Below are 15,742 nucleotides of genomic sequence, written 5' to 3' on the forward strand. Positions count from 1 at the left end.
CTGTGACAATGAAGAGCCCTGGTGGTGCAGTGGTTAAGAGCCAAGGTTGTTAACCAAAAGGTTGGCAGTTTGAATCCACTAGCCGTTCCTTGGAAACCCTATGGGGCAGTTCTACTTGTCCTAAAGGGTCACTGTGAGTTGGAATCGACTCAACGGCAATGGGTTTTTTGGTTTTCTGTGAGGATGACTTTGGTAAATGATTTAGAGGCATTATATCATATAATCTTTACAACTGCCCTGAGAGACTGTTTCCCCTGGTTACCAAGGAACACCTAGAGAAGGAGAGATCTTAAGTAATTTATTAAAGGTCATGTCCTGAGGGTTTTGGAGAGCTAGAATTCAGAAGCAGACTGTCTGACTCCAGAAACTTGTTTTTAACCTCTGTGCTTTGTGTATTAGCCCATTTTTTTTTTGCTTTTTAGAAAATATGCATGAAACCCTGGTGGCGTAGTGGTTAAGTGCTACAGCTGCTAACCAAGAGGTCGGCAGTTCAAATCCTCCAGGCACTCCTTGGAAACTCTATGGGTCAGTTCTACTCTGTCCTATAGGGTCTCTAGGAGTCAGAACGGCCTCAACAGCAGTGGGTTTGGTTTTGGTATGCATGCATAGCTAAAGCCTGGAGGCAGATAGTATGTGGCTGGTAGGCTTCAGGCAAGTTTAAGATCTTGCTTGATCTGTAACCAGAAAATAAAAAGTACTAGATTGAGAACACATTCGGCAGAAGTCCCAACGCTGGGCTCAATAAATCTTGAGCAGTTACTCTTTTCAGGTAAAATAAAAGTGAGGTCATGGGGTGGTGGGAAGAGGGCAATGGTCTTGGGTAACTCATCTGTCAAATGAGCAAGCTTATCTGTAAGACTCCACCCTCCCTAAATTTCTGTGCCCTGAAAGGCCAAACACTAAATGCAAAAACAGGGCATTTAAAAATATTAAGGCCCCAAAATATAATGTTAACATAAATCTTTACCGTGCAACACATTTATGAAATGCTGGCTTTAATCTGAATTTCTCAGACAAATTTGATGGCATTTATAATCAGCTTGACAAAGTATTAGGGTGAAGTAGCAAATAAACAGACACGTCAATACGGAAGAACACAAACTAAACATTAAAAAAAAGTTAGACTAAAATAAGGCCAAATGTTTGTTTGCTTGTTTTAGTAGCTTTATCGCTGTTTTGGGTGAAGCTGTGACTTCACAAGTTATCATGTGCCTTTTATGTGTCCATTTTATGGACTGAAAACATTGAAATTTTATCAACTTACATTTTATTTTTAAACAAAATTCATTTTTTCATTATAAAATTTATATATCTGTATTACATCAAATTTAGGATGTGACGACACTGAAGTAGAAGGGAAGAAAAGGCATCCATACATTTACAGTCCAGAACAAACTAACGTTTTCTTATATTGCCATCCAGCTATTTTCTATGTATAGGTTTTTAGTTTGTTTTTTATTTTACATAATTGTGTAAGGCTATACTCAACTTTTAAAAGAATGTACTTTTTATCAATTTCATGTGTGGTTTTTATATTTGTGTAAGTCCCCTCTTGGAATCGCCTTCAGAGTTTGCTGGAAATTATTTTAAATAGACTTTATTTTTCAGAGCAGTTTTAGATTTACAGAAAAACTTCGCAGGAAGTACAGAGTTCCTGTTCACCCTCCTCTGTGCATTGGGTCTCCTAGTAATATTTTACATGGCTGGAGATTAAAAAATCTTTAATAATGTGAACAAGGTTTTGTTTTTTGGAGAGTACTTTTCGGTTTTGTAGTCAGTAAGTGCCAGGGCTGAAGAACTTCCTAATTTTGGTCTAAAATGAAGCGCAACTAAAATGTAAATGATAATTGTATCTGGGTCTTTAAACTGACTCAGAAATTAACTCCAAAAGAACAATTTCACCTAAATGTTTGGGGTCATCAGGGACATATTTTTAAGTGCTTTAAAAGTATACATTTTAGTGTTCTTAATATTCTAAAAAATTGATGTATAATCAGTTTTCTTATCTAAGCTTCTTTGCTAAAACTTTCACGTATTGGGTGTAGAATTAAGAGTAATTCCCGGTGGTGTTTCCAATAATCTTACTGATATTATGATTTCTATTGGCAGATGCAAGCCAGAAAATATCTAGATGCATGTACTAATCCACAGGGTTGATGTAACAGGTGAATTTCGGGACAGCCATACACACTCCAAAAGCCTGATAATCAACCCTTTTCCTTAACCTGCACCATCACTTTCCAGCGTTTCTATACAATTCAGAGTATTGCAGAGAAGTGCTTCTTATAGGAATGTGAAGGTTAGAAAAGGCTTTGGACTTTTTTCCCACTCTAGGGGCCCTATGGAAATCCTGGTGGTGTAGTGGTTAAGAACTACACCTGCTAACCAAAAGGTCAGCAGTTCAAATCCACCAGGTGCTCCTTGGAAACTCTATGGGGCAGTTCTACTCTGTCCTATAGGGTCACTATGAGTCTCGACTGGACAGCAAGCGGTTTGGTTTTTTGGTTTTAGAGATCCTATGAGTCACAATCTACTCTAGGCGTTGGGTTTGGTTTGGGTTTACCCTTAGATTCAGTTCCTGCTTTTACTAACCCCGGGGCGCCTGCAGGAGCCCAGGTAGGTCAGAGGTTGGAACCCATCAGCAGCTCCCTGGGACAAAAATGTGGCACTCTATCTACTATTTCAGATCAAAAGCACACAAACAAAAAAACCCCTCATTGCTGTGGATTCCGACTCATAACGACCCTGTGGCGACCTGATGGGACACAGTAGAACTGCCCCATAAGGTTTCCAAGGGTGTAATCTTTACCGAAGCAGACTGCCACATCTTTCTCCCAAGGAGGGGCTGGTTGGTTGGAATCGCAGACCATTCAGTTAGCGCTCTAAGCCTCCTTTCCGTCAAGATTTACAGCCTTGGAAACCATATTGAGCAGTTCTACTCTGCCCTATAGTGGGTTTTTTATTTTTTTAATTACTCTGCCCTATTATTATATTTTTTTTAATAGGGTCACTATGAGTCAGAATAGACCGGATGGCAAAGGGGTTTGGTTTGGGGCACCCGCACCTAATTTCTCAGGGGCATATTCACCAGAAAACGATTGCTTGGTCTCGGAGTGGACAACGTGTGGGACAGAAAAAATACTCGGCGACAAAGTTTTCAATTGCACAGGGCAGTGACCAAACTCACGCAGTGTGGAGAACGTACTGATTAAGTGGGATAGAGTCCAAGGATTACTAGTCCAAGGATCGCCTTTGGCCATTTCGTACTGGTCCTGGGGGCGGGAGTTTTTTGTTTGTCCCTGCGTGGGCGGGGACGGCTGTCTCCCCTGACACGGTTCCGCGGGAGGGTGGCGGTTACTGTCCTGTGCGTGCCTCGGCCGCGCGCTCCGCCTAGGTGCTCCTGGCTTATCTCGGCCCTGCAGGCGACACCGCGCCTTCCGCCAGCCCGCCCACCGCCCCCGGTCGGGAGCTCGTGAGCGAGGGGCCGCCGCTTTGTGCTCGCCAAGCCTGCATCTCGAAGTGCGCGAAGGGAAGCACTCGTACGCGTCGCTTGCGCTCGCGGAGCTCGCCTGGTCGCCAGCAGTCCCAGCCTGTTACCAGCCACCGTTGACTGTGACCCCGGGCCCTGGCGCCTTCCCAGGCCGGCCGCCGCGCGTGTGAGTGCCCGGCCACAGGGAGAAGGGCGAACGCGGCTGGTGGGCTGCCGGGGGCTGCGGGGATTCGGCCTGGGAGGGTCGCCTCTGGCCGGGGCTTCGCTGGGCGCGCGCGCTGTGTCTCTGTAGTTCGGCTCCCGAGCTCGAAAGGGGGGGAAGTCAGTCTGGACGGTCCGACTGAGATTGGGGTAGACGCGGGAAGGAGATTGCTTGGGAAGGATCCAGTGAGATTTTGGAAAAACTTCTCACTATTTAGAAAGCACAGTGCAGATGCTTTGTGTAGGCGCTGCTTCCTTAGGGCACGTTTGGACGATCTGGCTGACTCATCTCAGCGTCTACATGAATGATTGTTAACTGCTCTGCCTCGGAGCACACGGATCTTCGCATTGGAGCCTTTGGTTTAACTTTGAACTGCTATTAAATTGCGTGAGTAAGTGATGAAATCCATCTGTGCCGTGTGCGTGTGTCTTGAAAAGTTGATGAGTATTGTTTGTACATTTGTTAGAAAATGAGATGACTAGGTTTTTAGCCTCTCCAGTTTCGTTTGAAAGTGAGTATGAAATAATAATAAAAAAAATAGTGACTGAAAATTCAGGATGGATTTTCAGAAAACCATGGTTCAACTGATTCCTTGTGTGGTGGTGTGTTAACTCTTGCCTTTCCTCATATGTATGAAGCTAAATAGAGTTGATATTGTGGATGGATTAAAGGCTAAGCATGAAAGCTACTACGAGGTAGGGGGAAAATTTGCAAATACTAGTCTTTTTAGAGGGATTAACCAATATATTCAATGTTTTATCTTATCCCCATTTTGCTGAAAGTTTGCTAAAGAATCGTTAAGCTCCCTTTTGTAATTTTTCTGTGGATAGCTAAGTTTTAATGATACTTTTAAAAATGAACCAGCTTATTACAAAAATAATAATTATTAAAAATAATACTGAAAGGTTGAACAATATGAAAAATTACAAGGAAAAAAATCTAGGTTTTAACTCTACCACAGTTAAAAAATATACCTTGGAACGTAGCCTCATTTTATTTTCTTGCCTAATAGGAATGTAAAAGCTCATTTCTCTTTCAGGAAGAATACAAATGAAACATTAATCATAAATGTTTATTGGACATCTTTGTTCTAGGTACTGGGCATTCAGCAGGAGTCCCTCAGGGAACTTTTAATCTTTTGCATCACAACACAACCAAAATTTTATTTCTGTGTTTATTTTTATTAAAGATCCACAAAGCATTTGAGGTGCAAATAAATATTACAAGTGGAAAATAAAATGCGACCTAGAGTAGAAGTTTCGAGGAGAGGACAGCATTAGAATGGACATGAGCTGATTGTAGGGGTCCTATGCAGTTGTTAAAGTTTCATTCTGGAGCCCAGAATCAAAGGGAATGGTCAGTCACACAGTTCTGTGAGGGTAAAGGGGGAAACATACCAGCTCTTTGCCAGAGCTTTTCCTGGCATTTACTTCTGAGAGAAATGTCTTATGTGTGTGCGACAGAGGGATGCAGAGGAGACCGAAGAATGGCAGTGGGAGAGCTTAGTGCCCACTGATAGTGCGCACAATAGTGGCTTTTCTAAGACTTCTTGATCATTGTGGGAAACACTTGTTGGAGGCTAAGACTCTCAGGTTACATATGCAGCTTTCTGGTGGCTGCAGTGTATCCAGGGATAGATCTAGATTATATAGAGGGATAGATGGGCCTCATGTTCTTCAAATACTTTATTTCTGCACAAGTTTTTAATAGAAGTTTGGCAGCTCTTGATTATATCAAGTGGGAAGGTTTATTCTGTGTTTCTGAGGTTATAGGTTAGGGTTGAGATCTTTCATCGAAAGAACCTGAACCAGTGAAGAGCTCTAGAAGAAGCTAAAACTCATCTTTTAAAAAATTAGTTCCCACTTCACACCCACTAAAATGTCTATCAGCACAAGAACAGAAACTAGCAAGTGTTGATGAGAAACCCTATTCCATTGCTGGTGGGAATGTAAAATGGTGCAATGGTGTAGAAAATAGTTTGGCAGTTCCTCAAAAAGTTAAACATGAAATTGCCATGTGACCCAGCACTTGCACTCCTAGAAGAAAGCAGGGACTAAACAGATACTTATACACCACAGCGTTTATTGCAGTATCATTCACAACAGTCAACCCATGTACTCATCAACAGATAAATGAATAAACATAATATGGTATGTATATACAATGGAATGTTAATGAGCCATAACGAGAAATGAAGTTGTGATACATGCTATGACGTGAATGAACACTAACAAACTGTACTGGGTGATATGTCAGACGCAAGTCAGATTACACAAATATTGTTATGATCCCACATAGATTAAATTATTTAGAATAGACAAATGCATAGAGACAAAAGTTTATTAGTGGTTAAGGGGTAGGGGGAGGGAATGGGAGTTATTACTGAAGGGGTACTGAGTTTCTGTGATATAAAACTTTTGGAAATGAATAATGGTGATGGTAGCATAACATGATGACTAATGTCACTGAATGGTACACTTAAAAATGGTTAAAATGGCAAACTTTGTTACATATTTAAGATTACAACAGACTAGGAAGAAAGACCTGGTGAGATCTACTTCCAAAAATCAGTGAAAGCCGAATGGATTACAACTGCAATCTGCAACCAATCATGGGGATGACTCAGGACCAGGCAGCAGTTCATTCAGTTGTGCATGGGGTCACCATGAGTGAGGGGGGCTGACTGAAGGGCAGCTGACAATAACATAACATTGCACATGCCAAATGGATTCTGCCCATAATTTAGGTTTGAAATGGAATTTATTTCTTTTCTGTAAATCTCAGAATTTTGAGAAGCAGTGCTGCTGTCCACCTCTGATTTTCTATTCAGAAGCAGTTATGATTATTGAATATTACAAACTGGAAGGGAACAGGGACGTGGACCTTAATGTAGTAGACATGTATTAGACTCTTGAGAAAGGACTGGGTTCTAGACCCCAGACAGTATAGCTTTGGGCAAATTATAGCTCAAAGACTCAGCTTGATTTTTATCTTCTTCCTGATTTCCCCTTGGGACATTGGGATTCTGGAATTCTTAATCACTGTTCTCTTCCAGCTGCTCGTCACCAGTGGGGTGAATAGCATGCCTGGAGAGGAAGGGAAAGAGTGATGACTTCTCCAGGGCCTCTGCTAGTATCGTCTGAAAGCATCCCTACTCCCTTCCAGCCCCCACCCCAAATGCCTCTTCACAGCTCCAACTCTATTATTTTAATCTTATTGTACATATGTTTTTGAAAGAGTAAAATATTAAAAATCCTTATGTATTCATTCATATTTTATATTAAGCAGTATAATGTCTAATGATACTTTTTGTTGTCATAATTTCCTTTTCTGATCTATTAAAGTTTCCTAATACCTCATAAACTTCTACCTTTAGAAATTATTCTAATACCAAAATGTATAATTGTAACATATTCTCTTCATTATAACAACATTATAGTAATACAACTCTGAAGTCACTCATTATTTTTAGTAAATTTTTCCCACAGCAAATTTGATTCTGGCTCATTTTCTTTTAATTTTATTGGACTTTGGTGAGAGTTTACAGCTCAAGTTTCTCATTCAAAAATTTATACACACATTGTTTTGTGACAGTGGTTGCAATCGCAGCAGTGTGACAGCATGCTCCCCCTTTCCACCTTGGGTTCTCTGTGCCATTCATCCAGTTCCTGTCTCTTCTGCCTTCTCTTGTTTTTAGGCAGGATTGAACTAAGAAGCACGCTCCTCACGTGTGTTTTTTTTTGTTGTTGTTTTATAGGCCTGTCTAATCTTTGTCTGAAAAGTGGGCTTCGGGAGTGGTTTCAGTTTTAAGTTTGCAGAGTGTTCTGGGGGACAGAGTCTCAGGGATTCCTCCAGTCTGTCAGACCGGTAAGTCTGGTCTTTTTACGTGAATTTGAATTTGAATTCTGTTCTACATTTTTAGTTCCTTTCATTTAAATTAACAGGATTTTCTCTGAATCTGTTCCTTCTCAAATGTAAATGTTTTTTCTTCAGTTCTCCTGAACCCACAAGCCGAGTATTATTATTTATAGACTTGCCATTGTTTTCCCTGATTGGGCAGGGTGGAAGAGGTGGGAATTGCTGTGTGGCAAAAGTGCCTCCTGCCTGCAGACATCCTGGACCCTTCCTTATCCTCTCCCACCCCACCCATGTTGCAGGCAAGGTGTGTACCTGGCATCTTAAGATGTATATCTGAAAGCCATTTTCCTCTAGAAACCTTGTGCTTCTTCTCCAAGTACTTCTATTATGTCTGGTAATGTATTGGGGACAACATAGAGAAATAAGGCTTCAAAGAGCTCTCAATGGCCCCATCGTTGCTCTTGGATTGTTATGTAGCCTCTTAAGTGGTCTCCTGTCTCCCCCACTCCCCAAAGTTCCCCACTGAAATCAGAGTGATCCATTTACATACACACCGTTGGAACTCCGCTCCGTTGCTCAAAACTCTGGTGACATCCAGTCTCAGAGTCAAAGCCAAAGTTCTTATGGTGGCCAGTGGTAGGTGCTGCCTGACCTGGCTGTGTCCTTTTATCTCCCTCTGTCTGCTTCAGCCCCACTGGCCTTGCTGTTGCTCATACTAGCACTTGAACTTGGCACATGCCTTTTCCAGCTAGACATCCTCAGGTTTCTGGCCTTCCCTGACCACCCTTCCCCTTTTACTTTGTTTTTTTTTTTCCAGGTTGTAAATATTAATTATTTTATTTTTGTTATGTATTATTTAAAAAATAATTTTTTTATTGTGCTTTAGGTGAAAGTTTACAGAGCAAATAATTTCCCATTCCATAGTTTGTACATAATGTGTTCTGTGACAAACATCTTCTGCCGTTTGAGCTTTTTAAGTTATGTTTGGTGTCTGTTTATGCTATATATTAGGGCTTAATGTAGTCAGAATAAGGCCAGGGGCTGACCCTGGGAACAGACCATCAATTGCTCCTACGCAAGTCCAAGTTGAAGAAAATTAGGACAAGTCCATGAGAGCCAAAGTACGGCTTTGCGTATATCCCACCTGAATTTAGAGACTATCTCAAGAATAAATTTGATCTACTGGCCCCCGGCACAGGTGGCTGGGCATTGGGGCAGGTGCTTCTGGTTCACAGGCTCCCAGCACCAGTGGCTGGGTGGAGCAGCTGGTGCTTCAGGTGTGGATGGGTGGAAGAAGGGGCGTAGGCATCTTTCATTCAGAGCCTATTATGTTGAACTGTGAGACATGAGAGAATCATTCCTTATTTATAAACTCTTTACACATCAGAAGAAACCCTGCTGGCATAGTGGTTAAGTGCTACGGCTGCTAACCAAAGGGTCAGCAGTTTGAATCTGCCAGGCGCTCCTTGGAAACTCTATGGGGCAATTCTACTCTGTCCTACAGAGCTGCTATGAGTTGGAATCGACTCTATGGCACTGGGTCTGTTTTACAACATCAGAAATCAGATGATCATCTGTAAAATAAATGATTTGTTGTATAATTTGTGGGAATGAAAGAATTGTTCATTTTTAACTTTGTGAAGTTATGTATCTCTTGCTATTACAGATATATAAACTTGACAAACTTCCTAACCTCCTCACTTTTAATTATAGCCTCAAGGCTCAGTCCTTGGACTTCTGTATCTATAACACTCCTTTCATGACCCTGTCCATTCTCAGCAGGGCCTTAACATCACATATGGATGTCTCTATACTTCTAGCTGAGACCTCTCCTAAACTCTAGACCAGTGCCTCCAACCCTCTACTTGATGTATCTACTTGAATGCCTAAAAAAAATCTCAGAGTTGGGTATGTCCCAAACTCATGCTCTGAAACCAAAGTGAAGAAATGGTTTCAAGGAGGGAGTATTCAGCTCTGTCAGTATTGTTGATGGTTTGCTTAAGAGGAGGACTAAGAATTGAGCATTAGTATACTAAACCCGACTGAAACATGCGTCCTTTAAAAAAGTATATTTTATGGTATGTAAATTATATATTAATAAAGAATTGATTATTGGCTGTGTCACTTTGAAGGGTACCTGATTTTGTCAAGAGCAGTTTTGGTATAAAGGTGGGGTGAGGGTGGGGCGAAAGCTGAAAGGTGTGGGTTCATAAGAATGAAAGGAGAAAAATGAAGACTGGCGGTTGTAGATAGCCGTTTGGAGGAGCAGTGGGCAGGGGCTGTGGTATCTTCTTTTTTTTTTTAAATGTGTTGTTAGTTGCCGATTCCAGCTCATGGTGACCCCACATATGCAGAGTAGAGCAGCTCCATAAGGTTTCCAGGGTTGTGACATTTCAGAAGCAGATCACGAGGCCTGTTTTCGGAGATGCCTCTGGGTGTGTGCGAACCGCCAAACTTTTGGGTAGTAGTTGAGTGCTTAACTGTTTGCATCACCTAAGAACTTTTTTTTTTTTTTACTATTTTTTAAAATTATGCTTTAGATGAAGGTTTACAGAGCAAATTAGTTTCTCATTAAACAATTAATACACATACTGTTTTGTGACACTGGTTGCCAACCCCACAATGTGTCAACACTCTCCACTGTTGACCTTGGGTTCTTTGTTATCAGCTTTCCTGTCTCCTCCTGCCTTCTTGTCCTTGCCCCTGGGGTGGTGTGCCCATTTAGTCTCCTTTTGTTTTCTGGGCCTGTCTAATCTTTGGCTGAAGGCTGAAGGGTGAACCTCAGGAGTGACTTCAGTACTGAGTTAAAAGGATATCTGGGGGCCATATTCTCAGGTTCTCTCCAGTCTCTGTCAGACCAGTAAGTCTGGTCTTTTTGTGTGTGTGTGTGTGAGTTAGAATTTTGTTCTACATTTTTCTCTAGCTCTGTCCGGGACCCTCTGTTGTGATCCCTGTCAGGGCAGTCAGTGGCAGCCGGGCACCATCTAGTTGTGCTGGACTCAGTCTGGTGGAGGCTGTGGTAGTTGTGGTCCATTAGTCCTTTGGGCTAATCTTTCCCTTGTGTCTTTGGTTTTCTTCATTCTCCCTTGCTCCATGTGGGGTGGGATCAGTGAAGTATCTTAGCTAGCTGCTCACAAGCTTTTAAGATTGCAGATGTTACTCACCAAAGTAGGATGTAGAACAAATTTTCTTTATAAACTGTTATGCCAATGGAGCTAGATGTCCCCCAAGACAATAGCGCCCAGCCCTCAGCCCAGTAGCTTGGTCTCTCAGGGTATTGTATGTCTGTGAAGCAGATTACCAGGCCTGTCTTTGGAGGTGGTACTTCTGGGTGGGTTCAAGCTGCCAGCCTTTCAGGTAGTAGTTGAGTGCTTAACTGTTTGCATCACCTAGGGACTCCTCTTTTTTTTATGAGAATTACAAAATTTTTATAACTGTCAAATCAGCTGTGACTCATGGCGAAACCCATGTGTGTCAGAGTAGAACTGTACTCCATAGTGTTTTCAGTCGCTGCTTTTTTGGGGAGTATATCACCAGGCCTTTCTTTCAAGGCATTTCTGGGTGGATTTGAACCTCTAACCTTTCAGTTGTCAGGAAGCATATTAACCGCTTGTACCATCCAGACACTAGAGAAGGAAAAATTGATGCAGGGGAGAAAAAGTGAAGAGTGTTAGAAGTTGCTAAAGAGATGTCCTTGAATATGTCAGAGGGAATGAGAAGTGGTGCATAAGTAGAGAGGGATTAACCTTAAGAGAAGTCATTGGAGTTGGCCTCTGATAACTAAAACAAGCTGGAAAGATAGGAGATGGTATGTGAGAAGCCAAGCCCGTTGCTGTCCAATCGATTCTGACTCCTAGTGACCCTATAGGACAGAAGAGAACTGCCCTGTAGGGTTCCTAGGGAGTGGCTAGTGAATTTGAACTGCCAGCCTTTTGGTTAGCAGCCAATCTCTTAACCACTGTGCCAATCCTGTTCACAGTGGCAGGGTGGGAGAGTGCACAGCTGAGGTAATGGGGAGGAGGACAAGATCATTAGAAGAAAGGAGGTCAAGGAAATTAACTTCAGTCACCAAGATACTAAACTTTAAAATTGTGTTGTTGTTAGGTGCCCTGAGTTGGTTCTGGCTCATAGTGACCTTAAGTATTACAGAACAAAACTTTGTCCGATCCTGCGCCATCCTCACAATCATGGCTATTTGAGCCCATTGTTGTAGCCACTGTGTCAGTCCATCTCATTGAGAGTCTCCCTCTTTTTCCTTAACAGTGTAAATCCATCGATACAGCTCAGAAAACAGCTCAAACATTGACCCATAGCACAATCAAACATGGGTTTATAGTGTTTTAAAAAGTGAAGAGCAGTATGTTATTGCATGAAGACCTGAAGAGATGATGTAGTTTGTCATCCATGAGTCTTGTTCTGTGCTTTAGGTGAAATTTTACAGCTCAAGTTAGTTTCTCATTCAAAAATTTATACACATATTGTTTTGCGACATTGGTTGCAATCCCTGGAATGTGACAGCACGCTCCTCCTTTCCACCCTGGATTTCCTGGGTCCATTCTTCTAGTTCCTGTCCCTTCCTACCTTCTTGTCTTGCTCTTGGACGGGAGTTGCCCATTTGGTCTTGTATATTTGATTGAACTAAGAAGCACGTTCCTTATGTGTGTTATTTTTTATTTTATAGGCCTGTCTATGTCTGAAAAGTGGGCTTTGGGAATGATTTCAGTTCTGAGTTAGCAGTGTGTCCGGGAGCCATAGTTCTCAGGGGAGCCCTTGAACTGCCTTTCTTGTCCAAACATATCTCATCTGATTTTCTGCAGTAGTCTCCTAACTGATTCCTCTTCCTCTGCCAGTCTCCATACATCAGTCAGAGTGGTCTTTTAAAAATATTATTAAAATCAAGACCCTTTCCTGCTTAAAAGGCCTCAGTAGCTTTTCCATGACAGTATAGACCTTCCGTGATGTGGTCTCTTTCTGTCTGTCCAAACTTTCTTGCCACATTTCCTAGATCATGCTCCTAAAAGATGTGGGCGATCCTAGAGTGCCTAGGGTCCCCAGAATGCCAGACTCGGACTGTTCCCTTGGCTTAAAGACTTCGACTTCATACTCAAACTCTACATTACTGAGCTATCTTTGGACCTGAATACTGTGTCAACATTGGGTGCTTCAGAGTAGATCAAAGGAGAGACAACATGAAAACCCATTGAAAGGCAGAAGACATTTTAAATGCAAGAGATACTTTATGGAAGTTAAAATTCAGATTTTGAGTTTCGTTTCTAACAAGAGTATTCAATATGATCCTACTTCTGTTTCCATGCCATTGATAATTTTGTGACAATCACCTGACAGTGACTTGAGAAACCTAACGCCTTGTAACATTTGTAATCCCAGGGCATTAACTTCAGTATGTAGGTTAACAAGGTATGTGTTTACACAGTATACTGTTAAGGCTATGAGGCCAAACCCAACTCTTCTTCTGCTATTATCCTTAGGAGAAAAATGTAAGGGAAGGGAGGGCCCAGAACGCTTGACCTGAGGCTGCTATGGTTTGTACCATCCTGTGCAATAATTATAACTGAGCAGGGCTTTTGAGAGGTCTTTGGAATCTGTATACTTTTCTTAGCTCTTTGCTGTTTTCATTGTATTGTTCACTGTGTTTAGAGTAGACTTCATAATTAAGAGTACGGTATATATTGAAGAAAAATGTTTGAGCTTTTCAAACAGAAAAGATGTTGTCTTACTGTTTGGAAAGCAGTAAGAAATGGGTTCAGAGAGGAGAGGTGAGATAGGTAGACCACCAAAAAGGGAACAGGTGGAAAGGGGAAAACAACCTTACCATACATAGCCTATCAATCTTGTTGGAAAATACTCTTCCAGCTGGCTAGCAATATAATGGAAACCCTGGTAGTGTACTGGTTAAGAGCTACGTCTGCTCACCAAAAAGTCCCCAGTTTGAATACACCAGGCACTCTTTGGAAATTCTGGGGCAGTTCTGCTGTGTCCTGTAGGTCGCGATGAGTCAGAATTGACTCGATGGCGACAGGTTTGGTTTTTTGCTTAAGAGATGTAATGAGCAGGCTAAGTTCAAGTGAGTTGAGAAGCCATTTGGAGACTTCTTTTATGCAAAGGCTTAGGGTCTTTGAATGGGTAAAATAGATAGACAGTGATGAGGACTCAATTAAAATAAACAAGTACTTTGGAAGCAGGGAAACAGCAACCAGGTGGGAGGCTGATTTTTGCTACAGGTAAATTTGGATGTGATTTAGGTTTATTTCTTTATATGAAAGAAGATAGTGCTAGTTCAATGATAATAACACACACGCCCAGGAAACTTCTGATCATGGAGAAAGATTAATGTTCACTTGAAGGTAGTTCTAACTTTTAGTAAGTCACCTAAACCCAGTATACTGTATTAAGTAGAGATTGAGTACTTTGAGGTTAGAAAAAAGCTGAGGTGTTGTATAAAACTGATGCATCTGTCAGTTTGTCGTACTGTGGGGCTTGTGTATTGCTGTGATGCTGGAAGCTATGCCGCCGGTTTTCGTATATCAACAGGGTCACCCCTGGTGGGCAGGTTTCAGCTGAGCTTCCAGATTAAGACTAGGAAGAAGGACCTGGTGGTCTACTTCTGAAAAGAATTAGCCAGCGAAAACCTTAAGAATAGCAGCAGAACATTGTCTGATATAGTGCCAGAAGGTCAGCCCCTCTGGTTGGAAGGCACTGAAAAGATGACAGGGGGTGGAGTCAAGCTTTTGGGACCTTCATTTGCTGATGTGGTACAACTCAGAAAGAGAAGAAACAGCTGCAAACATCCATTAATAATCAGAACATGGAATGTATGAAGTATGAATCTTGGGAAATTGGGAATTGTCAAAAATGAAATGGAATGCGTAAAGATCGACATCCTAGGCATTACTGAGCTGAAATGGACTTGTATTGGTCATTTTGAATGGGACAATCATATGGTCTATGTCATGGATTGAGCTGTGTCTCCCCAAAAATGTATGTATCAACTTAGTTAGGCCATGTGTGATTGTCCTCCATTTTGTGATTATAATTTTATGTTGAGAGGGCTAGGGTAGGATTGTAATACCACCCTTACTAAGGTCACCTCCCTGATCCAAGGTAAAGGGAGTTTCCCTGGGGTGTGGCCTGTACCACCTTTTATTTCTCAAGAGATAAAAGTAAAGGGAAGCAAGCAGAGAGTTGGGGACCTCATACCACCAAGAAAGCAGCACCAGGAGCAGAGTACATCCTTTGGACCCAGGGTCCCTGCACTGGAGAAACACCTTGACCAGGGGAAGATTGAGGACAAGGACCTTCTTCCAGAGCCGACAGAGAGGGAAAGCCGTCCCATGGATCCGACACAGTGAATTTGGACTTGTAACCTACTAGATTTTGAGAAAAGAAATTTCTCTTTATTAAAGCCATCCACTTGTAGTATTTCTGTTACAGCAGCACTAGATGACTAACACAGTCTACCATGCCCGGAATGACAACTTGAGGAGGAATGACATCACATTCATCTTCAAAAAGAACATTTCAAGATTTATCCTGAAGTATAATGCTTTCAGTGATTGGATCATATCCATATGCCTACAAGGAAGACCAGTGAATACGACTATTATTCAAATTTACACACCAACCACTAAGGCCAAAGATGAAGAAATTGAAGATTTTTTACCAACTTCTGCAGTCTGAAGTGATCAAACATGCAATCAGGATGCACTGACAATTACTGCTGTTTGAAATGCGAAAGTTGGAACAAAGAAGAAGGATCAGTAGTTGGAAAATATGGCCTTGGTGATAGAAACGATGCCAGAGATTGCAGGATTGAATTTTGCAAGACCAACGACTTCTTCATTGCAAATACCTTTTTTCAGCAACATAAACGGCAACTATACACATGGACCTCGCCGGATGGAATACACAGGAATCAAATCAACTACATCTGTGGAAAGAGATGATGGAAAAGCTCAATATTATCCGTCAGTCAGAACAAGGCCAGGATCAGACCATCAATTGCTCATTTGGAAGTTCATGTTGAAACTGAAGAAAATTAGAACAAGTCCACAAAAGCCAAAGTACAACCTTCAGTATATCCCACCTGAATTTAGAGACCATCTCAAGAATAGATTTGATGTGTTGAACACTAATGATCTAGGACCAAACAAGTTGTGGAATGATGTTAAGGA

The 15,742-nt window shown here is 41.7% G+C and overlaps 1 protein-coding gene across 6 annotated transcripts in view; it reads left to right on the forward strand.

The window, feature by feature from the left end:
- Positions 1–3,354: 3,354 nt before the first annotated feature.
- The window catches only part of ABCG2 (ATP binding cassette subfamily G member 2 (Junior blood group)), a 79,353-nt gene continuing 66,965 nt past the window's right edge, over positions 3,355–15,742 (forward strand). For 2 of the 6 annotated variants that reach the window (XM_049885749.1, XM_049885753.1), the window contains exons 1-2: positions 3,574–3,656; positions 7,450–7,559. The gene's annotated coding sequence lies outside the window, so the exon portion shown is untranslated. The other 4 variants (XM_049885751.1, XM_049885754.1, XM_049885755.1 and 1 more) reach the window with 4 other exon arrangements.

This window comes from Elephas maximus, chromosome 5 (assembly GCF_024166365.1).
Source record: "Elephas maximus indicus isolate mEleMax1 chromosome 5, mEleMax1 primary haplotype, whole genome shotgun sequence".
Lineage (NCBI taxonomy): Eukaryota > Metazoa > Chordata > Mammalia > Proboscidea > Elephantidae > Elephas > Elephas maximus.